Source organism: Pan troglodytes, chromosome 4 (assembly GCF_028858775.2).
Source record: "Pan troglodytes isolate AG18354 chromosome 4, NHGRI_mPanTro3-v2.0_pri, whole genome shotgun sequence".
Lineage (NCBI taxonomy): Eukaryota > Metazoa > Chordata > Mammalia > Primates > Hominidae > Pan > Pan troglodytes.
The window spans coordinates 71509151-71518888 of record NC_072402.2 but is presented as its reverse complement, the minus strand read 5'-3'; the positions used below and the strand labels follow the sequence as shown (position 1 = coordinate 71518888).

General features: G+C 39.1%; 1 long non-coding RNA gene across 1 annotated transcript in view; it reads left to right on the top strand.

The window, feature by feature from the left end:
- The window catches only part of LOC107974759 (uncharacterized), a 235738-nt gene that overhangs the window by 220079 nt on the left and 5921 nt on the right, over positions 1-9738 (top strand). The window lies entirely within an intron of this gene.

Genomic DNA, 9738 nt, shown 5'->3' with positions numbered 1-9738 from the left:
AAGGGAAGGGAAGGAAACCAAATAGTAGCAATGGCACAGCTATTTTATAATTTTCTTCTAATCATTGACATTATTTTCTTCAGGGGCCATTATAGAGTACTGATGAGTCATTGATCTAGACATGCCCACATCCTGATTCAATGATTTATTAGCTTATATGGACTTGGTCAAGTTATTGAACTTGTCTAAGTCTTGATTTCCTTATTTGTAACATAGAGATGATAATATTCAAGCTTAAAGTGTAAATTTTTGATAAATAAATTAGAAAATATAAGGAAAGCACAAATACATAAAAGATATTTGATAAACTCTGCCTGGAGTTTAGGTCCTCTACTGTTAATGTTTGTCAGAAAACAGCAATGTAAAAATAAACGGTAGGAAAAGCATGAAGTAAGAAAGAATAATTTAGATATAATATTAATAAGACTTTTAAAATAGAAATAATAATTCTGTGTAATGATGGTTTCAATTTTATTCATAATAAACATAAAAAGCATTGTAACAGGCTAAGCATTGAAGGTCACTATGTTTAAGTGTTATACAAATAGAACGTATCAGGTGACATATTTAGCCTCCAGTATTTTGGTGTTCCCTTAGCACTTGTATAATTTAGAGAAACTCTCTTGTCTCCACAAAAGTTAGTGTCCTAGCAGTCTAGAATACCTCATTAAGCAATACATGATTGAACTCAGTTTACAAAGTAAGAAAATTGGCTAACCAGATGTGCCAATTATCAGTTTATTGCCTCAGCTCCAAATTCATATTTTAGTGCCTGCTTTGTGATAATATAGACTTTAAATAGGTTTTCTTTGTTATCTGGCTCAATGTTAGGCTTTACCAATGGAGGACTTGGAGGGAGTTTAGAGGAAGAAAGCATCATTTTCTTCCTGGTCCCAGTTTGTTCCGCCTGCCAGGATCCTGCAGCATGGTTTCTCTAGTACTGGGCTTCTCAATGCCCAGCTCCTGCAGTGCCCAGTTCCTGCAGTACACGGTGCCCAGAAGCACTCACTGACCAACAGCTGCCCCATGGAGCCCCTTAGATGGTTTTTTCAGCAAGGCACCCATGAAGGGGCACATCTCTGTGCGCAGTTTTCCCTGAACCCTCTTGTGCAATATTGCAGCAAATTCTGAGACATTACCTCTCCCTCTGGATGGTTTTCTTCAGAGAGCAGACTGCCATCAGGTTCCAATGGCACAGCATCTCAGCCCCTTTTCTGACATCCAGTGAGCCATTGTTTTGCCCTCCCCAGTGAAGTATGAATCTCAACTCTTTGGGAAGTTCTTACTTGGATGCTCTACTTAAGCCCTAAGGGTGAGTATTGCTCCTTATTTCTGCTATTCTTATATTCCTTATAGTTCTCCTTACTTCATGGCAGCCTGCTGAGACCAGCTCGGTCAGGGAGACCCTAACGCATCAGCGCTAGAGGAATTAAAGACACACACACACAGAAATATAGAGGTGTGGAGTGGGAAATCAGGGTTCTCACAGCTTTCAGAGCTGAGAGCCTCAAACAGAGATTTACCCAAGTATTTATTAACAGCAAGCCAGTAATAAGCATTGTTTCCATAGATTATAGATTAACTAAAAGTATTCCTTATGGGAAATAAAGGGATGGGCCGAAATAAAGGGAGGGGTTTGGCTAGCTTTCTGCAGCAGGAGCATGTCCTTAAGACACAGATCACTCATGCTATTGCTTATGGCTTAAGAACGCCTTTAAGCGGTTTTCTGCCCTGGGTGGGCCAGGTGTTCCTTGCGGTCATTCCAGTAAACCCACAACCTTTCAGTGTGGGCGTCATGGCCATCATGAACATGTCGCCGTGCTGCAGAGATTTTGTTTATGGCCAGTTTTGGGGCCAGTTTAAGCCCAGATTTTGGGGGGCCTGTTCCCAACAGTAGCCAATATCCCATGTCTTCAATCCTCTGTTACAGTTAATAATTACATATTAAACTTTATCTGTTCAACTTAGTGTGGTTTCTGTCTCCTGTTTGTTTCTAACAGAAACACCAGAGTCTATCTGGTGCTATATGAGACAATGAGAGAGCAAACATGTTCTGTTTAAATGTCACTTTTAAATTTGTTAACTCAGGGTTCATTCTGTTATATCTCTTGAAGTGCAATGTTTTGAAAAATGGTAAAATTTATTTAAAGAAGGACTATTGATCATGTAATCATTCTACCTGAGAAGAGGTCTACAGAAAAATGCAATGAAGAGAAGTTGTAGAAAAAATAGACTATTTGAGCAGAGTATACCAAACCATTATTTTTTAAAGTTACTTAAAAATGTGAGAATGTTTCTGAAGTCCAGGACTTGTATTTCTTTTTATATTTTCAGCATTATAAGAAAAAATATTCAAATGAATTTTTATATACTAATAATTTAAATTCTATTTCATGCTATTTTGATTTAAATTAAGTTCACTGAACAACTAACTTACTGAATTGTAGAAGGATCTATCAAAAGAAAGATGGATGATATATATATTATTTTGTAACACATGGTGAATATTTCAGCATTTCTTTAGGATATATACCGATTTTTAGTGGTCTGAACAGTATCCCTCCAAATCCTTGCATACCCTGAATCTCAGAATGTGACCTGGTAAGGAAATATGGTAGTTTCCCCTTACCCATGGAAGATATATTCCAAGACACCCAGTGGATGCCTGAAAGCAGGAATAGTACTAAACACTGTACATACTACACACAAATTTATTTTTCCTTCTTTATAATTTCATGGATAGGAGATGCATTCTTGCCATAGATCTTAGCAACCTCATCATACAACTTATTTTTCTTAAGAATTTTCACCTTTTTGCTTAAAGGACGCACTTTATGGCTTCTCGTTGGCATATATGAATCATCAGCATCCGTACCCTTGTGCTTTGGGGCCATTTTTAAATAAAACAAGAAATAACTTGAACATAAGCACTGCGATACCGAGAAAGTCGATCTGATGACCGATCAGATCGGGACAGAGTGAGATTCCTTATGCTACTCAGAATGGCAGGAAATTCAAAACATATGAATTATTTATTTCTGGAATTTTCCATGTAATATTTCCAGACCACAGTTGACTGTGGGTAACTGAAACCTCAGAAAGTGAAATGGTGAATAAGAGAGGACTGTAGGATTTTTACAGATGTAATTAGTTAAGATGAAGTCATACTGCATTAGGGTGGTCCCTACATCCAATGACTGGTGCCCTTATAAGAAAAGGAGAGGACACAGAGTTAAACACCAAGGGGATGATGTAATGATGGCAGCAGAGATTGGAGTAATGCCTTGACAAGCCAAGGGATGCCGAGAATTGCCAACAACCACCAAAAGCTGGAGGAGAAGCATGGGATGTTTTTTTTTTCCTTTGAGCCTCCAGAAATAACCAATACCGTTGACACTTTGATTTCAGACTTTTGGTCTTCGGGACAGTGAGAGAATACGTTTTTGTTCTTTAAACCATCCAATTTGTTATGGAAGCCTTGGGGAACTAATGTGCAATTACCATACGAAGTACTGGGGATTCACAGGTAAATAAGACAAACATTCTTGTGCTCATAGGGCTGCTGATCATATTTTGATATTTTCAGTATTAGTTTAAAAACTTATTTTTATATTATGTGCTTTTGATTAAGAAGGTCTTTTTCTTATAACTCCATAAGAAATTGTAACTGCTGAAATAGTGACCAGAATTTGGGAATGTGGCCTTGTGGAAGGCCTTATTAGATGGAGGCATCTGAATTAGATTTAAAAAATATCTTTTAAGAGAAAACCCTGCAGAAAATCCTATGGAGCACCTAAATATTAACACACACACACACACACACATACACGCATACCCCACACTATATTTCATCCACTTTCCTAATTCAGACATACCTTATCTCAGGTATCAGGTAGATGTGGTTCTGCCAACTATTTTAATAGTGACCCTGATATGGTTTGGCTGTGAATGAGTTACAATTCTCTTGTAATTCATCAGGTCAATAGTGACCCTGACATGGTTTGGCTGTGAATGAGTTACAAATTCATCTTGCATTGTAATGTCCACAATTCCCAGGTGTTGTGGGAGGAACCCGGTGGAGGTAATTTAATCATGGGGGCAGGTCTTTCCCATACTGTTCTCATGATAGTGAATAAGTCCCATGAGACCTGATGGTTTTAAAAATGGGAGTCTCCCTGCACAAGCTCTCTTCTCTTGTCTGCTGCCAGGTGAGACAAGCCTTTCACCTTCCGCCATGATTGTGAAGCCTCCCCAGCCACGTGGAACTGAGTCCGTTAAACCTCTTTTTCTGTATAGATTACCCAATCTGAGGTATGTCTTTATCAGCAGTGTGAAAACGGACTAATACAGACCCCAAGAACTGAGCTGATGACGTTGGGATCTCCTGCAACTTGTATTGATTGGGGAGGAAATAATTTGGTGCTACCAAGGCTGTAATTTTCCCCCACTGTTGAACCATTAATTTGACCATATTGGCACCTTCTTCTGAAAGTTGTCTCAGAAGAATTGCCTGTTACTTCCTCCACAGTGAGAATTCTAGCCTGCGTCTTATTCAGACTAAACAGCCCACCTAATACCTTCTCACATATTATACATCATCGAAACTTTCTTTTCCCCTCTTTTTATATAAACCATTGGGTTTATTTTTATATTCTCTGTGGTGCTTTAGTATAATGAGAATTTTGAATGAAGACCTACTTTATTATATGAATGACTGTGGGGATATAGGTTTTTAAACTTTTCAATTCTGACCTCTTAATTAAAAATTTTTCTGGAATGTGAATAGTCATTTAAAAGCACACTGTTTTCCAGATGATAAGTTAACATTGAAAAAATATTAACTAAAAAGTGACTCCGAGGAAAATATATATGGATGTTTTCTCTAATATTTTTGCAACTTCTCTGTAAGTTTGACATAATTTAAAATTAAAAAGCAAAAGAAAAAAATCCAAAAATAAGAGTTAAAATTTGACTTAATGGTAGTTTTTACTTTTTAATCTCCTCTGGGATTCAGAACTGAAGTCAAAACAATCAAGGCCACCCTAATGAGTAAATAAATGCAATGCCCACATACATGGCATGGTTTCAGAGGTATTGGGAAACTTATGTAGATGACATCTGCTATTTGTGCCTGACTAGAGCACCTTCTAACATCTTGTAGTAGCAGAACTTAGGTTTTTCTTGTAAGCCCCCTCTTCCTCATTTGCAGTTCACTCATAGGGATGGGGCTGGCAAAGGCCCAGCCAATCAGTCCATTCTATTCTCATACCCAGTGCTTGTTTGGGCAATTGCCTTTAGGCCCAAATCAGATCAGTGAAACTCATTATGTTTCTAGGTTGAAACTATTAGGAAAACGTATCTTTGGTCATCTTGACTCAGTATGGAAAGATCCTCCATAAGGATAGTCAATGCAGGCAGAGGAAAATAAAACAGATGGAGAAAACTCAAGCCCGGATGATACTATTTGAGACCCCAGATCCAGTTATCCCCAAAGCTGCTGCTTTTTCAGTTCCAATTAGTTTGAAAAGTGTCTCCCTACCTCATGTTTTTGGTTAAATTGATTTTAGTTGGGTTTCTGTCATTTGCAAACTGATCAGGTTAAAATTAGATTGGAACTGAGAACGTATAATCTGCATGGCCATTTATCAGGTTGGAATAATAGAAAGATATAGATAAAGCCAACTCTGCAAGGAAGGAGACACTCACATGAGGACACATTGCAGCTCTAAGGTGTCAATACAACCCCCTTCTTGAATGAGTATGGCTGTTTTAAATTCTATCAGTAAAAATAAAACATTCCACTTGTGCATGTGGGACTAAAGTCACTTTGACACAGAGAAGCAGCCTCAATTCACAGCCCAGGAGCAGAGCTTTAGATAATGAGCTTCTGCTCACAACATTCCATAGCTACATCACTTTGTAGGGTGAAAAGAAACAGGACTCTAAGTCCGCTTTGCAGTCTAGACTCCACTAGACTTTACAAAGCCCTACTTTACTTTGAGTCTATCAAAATACTGTTTTGTTTAAATTTCATCTAAACTCCACTCTTACACAGAACTCTGTAGCAACCTATATTTTTCTTTGGTGAGATGAACTTTGCAGTGGGTAAATAAACCTGATTTTGTTAGACTTCAAGTAGTTACTGGTGGTTTTGGTTTGACTCGGACTGGAAGCAAAAGGGTTTTTAATTATTATAGCTCTCTCTCCCACAATAATTGTTGCATTCAAACTGTTTTTATAATTAGAGATCTGGTCATTTATTCATCTGCAAAGCAAATCTCATGAACCTTTGAGACTATGAAGCAGGTTTTTTGAAGCTGGACTCCATAGCCTACCTACTGACAGTGGGATGCCTATGACAGTAGCATCAATATCATTGGGAGCTTGTTAGAAAGGCATAATCTGGGACCAGTCTCTGACATGCTGAATCAGAATCTGATCTTTTATGAAGATCACTATGTAGTTGTTTGCACAATAAAGTTTGAGAAGTGCTGCTCTGGACAGTCCTAGGAGTTTCCACAGAGCCTCTCAGGAAAGCTAGGGAAAGGGGACGCAAAGCCACTGGCCTTTCCCTATGACAGCCATCCTGTAATATATTGCTTTGTGATTTCATTTTTCTGTAAACACTCCTGTATAGTAAAAAAAAAATGGAAAAACTGCTATTTTAAGCCACATTAAATACTTCATTGTAAATGAACTCATCATTTTGTGTGTGTGTGTGAGGGAGAGAATAAGTTTTGTTTGGGGTGGACAGGGGAAGGAAGAATTCTACTAAGGAAAAACTTGGAACCCAAACACAAAGCCCCCTACTCAATTTTATCGTTTGCCTGTCTGTGTGGAGATGGCTGCTAGCAGGAGCTGCTGGTTCTTTTAGACCACACACACGTGGGGTTCTAGAATGATTCTAAATAACAGAGCTGGGAGGGTGGGTCTCTCAGAGCCCTATTTTTATAAAAATTAAGAAATCAACTAGGATAATGTCTTGAGAGAATGAGAAGCCAGGAAGATAAATTTGACCAAGAAGAAAGCTCTGGTCCTCAAAGGGGAGTGGCAATTTTGAGAATAGTACAGTGGTTGTCACTGGAATTCATTTCTGTCTCCAGGCCATAGACGAGAGAGAGGGAGAGGGGGAGGGGGATAGGTAGTGGAAAAGAGGGAGGGAGAGAGAGAGAACCAGATCCAAAAATGATATACCTGCAATCCCAGCACTTGGGAAAGGTGAGGCAGGAGGATCACTTGGGACCAGGAGTTCAAGACCAGCCTGGGCAACATAGTGAGACCCTGTCCCTAACAAAAATTTCTAAAAATTAGCTGGGAATGGTGGCGCATGCCTACAGTCCCAGCTACTAGGTTGGCTGAGGTGGGAGGATCACTTGAGCCCAGGAGCTTGAGGCTGCAGTAAGCCATGGTTGCACCACTGCACTGCACTGCACTCCAGCTTAAGGAACAGGTGGAGACTCTTGTCTCAAAAAAAAAAAAAATGAAAAGAAAGAAAGAAACTTCCACTCCTCTGATCTTGGGTAATTATTAGAATGTAAGAGCCCTATATCTGAGCCCCTCTGTTAGAATGTAACATAAAGGGAGGAGAAGCATTTCCTCACCTAGCTTTAGTTGGCCATAGGCCAGTCACCCCTTTAGTCCCAGAAGACTCCACCTTTGTAGGATGCCCAGCTGTGGATAAGCAGTGCTAACTGGGCAGATCGCTGGGTCTGGCAGAGACCAGAGACTGCAGTGGGCATCAAGATGAGAAAGAAGCACAGGCAGTAGCCAGAAGTAGTGGAGTTTAATATGAATCAAACAGGAAATAATGGCAAAAACGGAAATTATTTTTGCAACTACCTAGTATCTTCTGGGCACTCAGAAAAGCATGGGGTAAGAGGTAGTCTTCCAAAAGGGTATGTGAGCAGCAGTCTTCTGTGGGAGCAAGAATCTGTGGAATTTTAGTTAACAGTTTATGCAACCCCATATGTATCTATGAGTGAATAAAAAATTTAATAAGGATTTTGGGAAAATTTAACAGGACATTTTGTTGAAGCTCAAAATGTAACCTCCTTCCCAACTCTTTTTCACTCTTTTTAGAATAGACAAGCCAAATTCCCATGGTTGAATATTCTTCAACAAGATTGAGAGTTGACTTTAGAGCCTAAGAGACAGGGTCTTTTACTCTTATAGAGAACACCATGCAGTGTATTTTCCCCTAAATTCTCCTGACTTTCTCAGTATTTCTCCAAGGAATACAACAGGTAGGGATACTGCCTTATGGTTTTTTGAGCCCTCATTACCACCTATCAATATTTAGCATGTATGTGACCCTTATCAAGCAACTGTCCACAGTTTGATTGGGTCACAATCAGCTGCACTTTGATTTCATTGTTTCCAAACATGTTTTAATACCTGCTATGCGCTAGGAATACAAGAATATTTTACCTTCAATGCTTAAATCAAAGGCTAATATTCTTATAGTCCTAAGAGAAAAGGATTATTGGTTCTAAATTAAAATGTTCTGCCTTATCCCCATACAATGTAGAAACCAGTCTACAGGCACATTTTTTTTTTTTCTAAGGTGAAAGAACACAATTTAATAACAACTGGGTAGTTGTGTTGAGGCAAAAGATTTTCTCTTGTTTCTCAGTAAAACCCCAGGAGGTCAAGCTTACATATTCCTGTGAAGAAGTAAGTGCGAATAGAGTATAAGGGTTCTGCCAAGAGGTGCTTCGGGAGCTACCAGCATTGGTGTTCTCAAACACCTTCCTCTCCCTGTCACTGTGGCACTAAGGCCCACTTGTTAGAGTTTAATGTGGTTCACCTTTGCCTCACAGATCCAGATGTTTCCAGGAATAGTTCTATCCACAGGACTGAAGAGTGAGTATGGTATCAATGCCCATCACATTTAGATTTACTTCTTGCTACTTAATTCCAGTGCAGCCATTATTATGGCTTATCGCTAAGAACATACATTGAACCACATGTCGAGAGCCAATGATGAAACCTCTTATTGTCCTACAGTATTTTTTTCCACCTGAAAAGAATTATCTCCTTCAATTCCAGATGATGTTTTTACCCCTTTGATGTAGGAAGCACCATTATTTTTACCTTATATGGAGGAGATACCTCTTTTATTTATGGGGTCAGCTTACCTGAGATGCAGAAGTCTACTAGTTAACATCTCAGTGGTGCTATCAGCCTCTCCTGTGGAGCAAAGGCAGTTTCTTCTGAAGTCTGGAGGTGAGGGGAGAAAGGAAAAGGGATAGAGCTCTGCTTTTTCTGTTTTAACGCTACAGATAGGAAGTGGCCACCAGCTTGCACACAGTGCCCTGTACGTAGTGGCAAAGTTTGTGTCAGGGAGAGAACAAGAGTCTACTCTTCATTGCCTGTGGTCATGACCAACCTATTTCCAATTATACTTATTTTAGAAGTTGTCCCTTTCTTCTCAGGCTTTCAGGAATAACTGTGCTCAGACCATTTTATTATCTGGGGATATTACTTTGAAAATGTCATTGAGAATGAATGCTTTGCTTGGAGACAAAATAGTGCCACTTGTTAGCTCAAGCGAGAGACTACCAAAGATGTACTTTGTCCATTTTCCTAGGAAACTTTTTAGAAATGTTTTATAGTGCTTAGCGGGGAAGCTGCCACAAAGTAGGCAAATGTTTGCTGAATGACAAAATAAATGAATAAGAGCTCTGATGAAGCTATAGCAATATTATGTTAAAGACACACAGATATAGTTATGTGGAT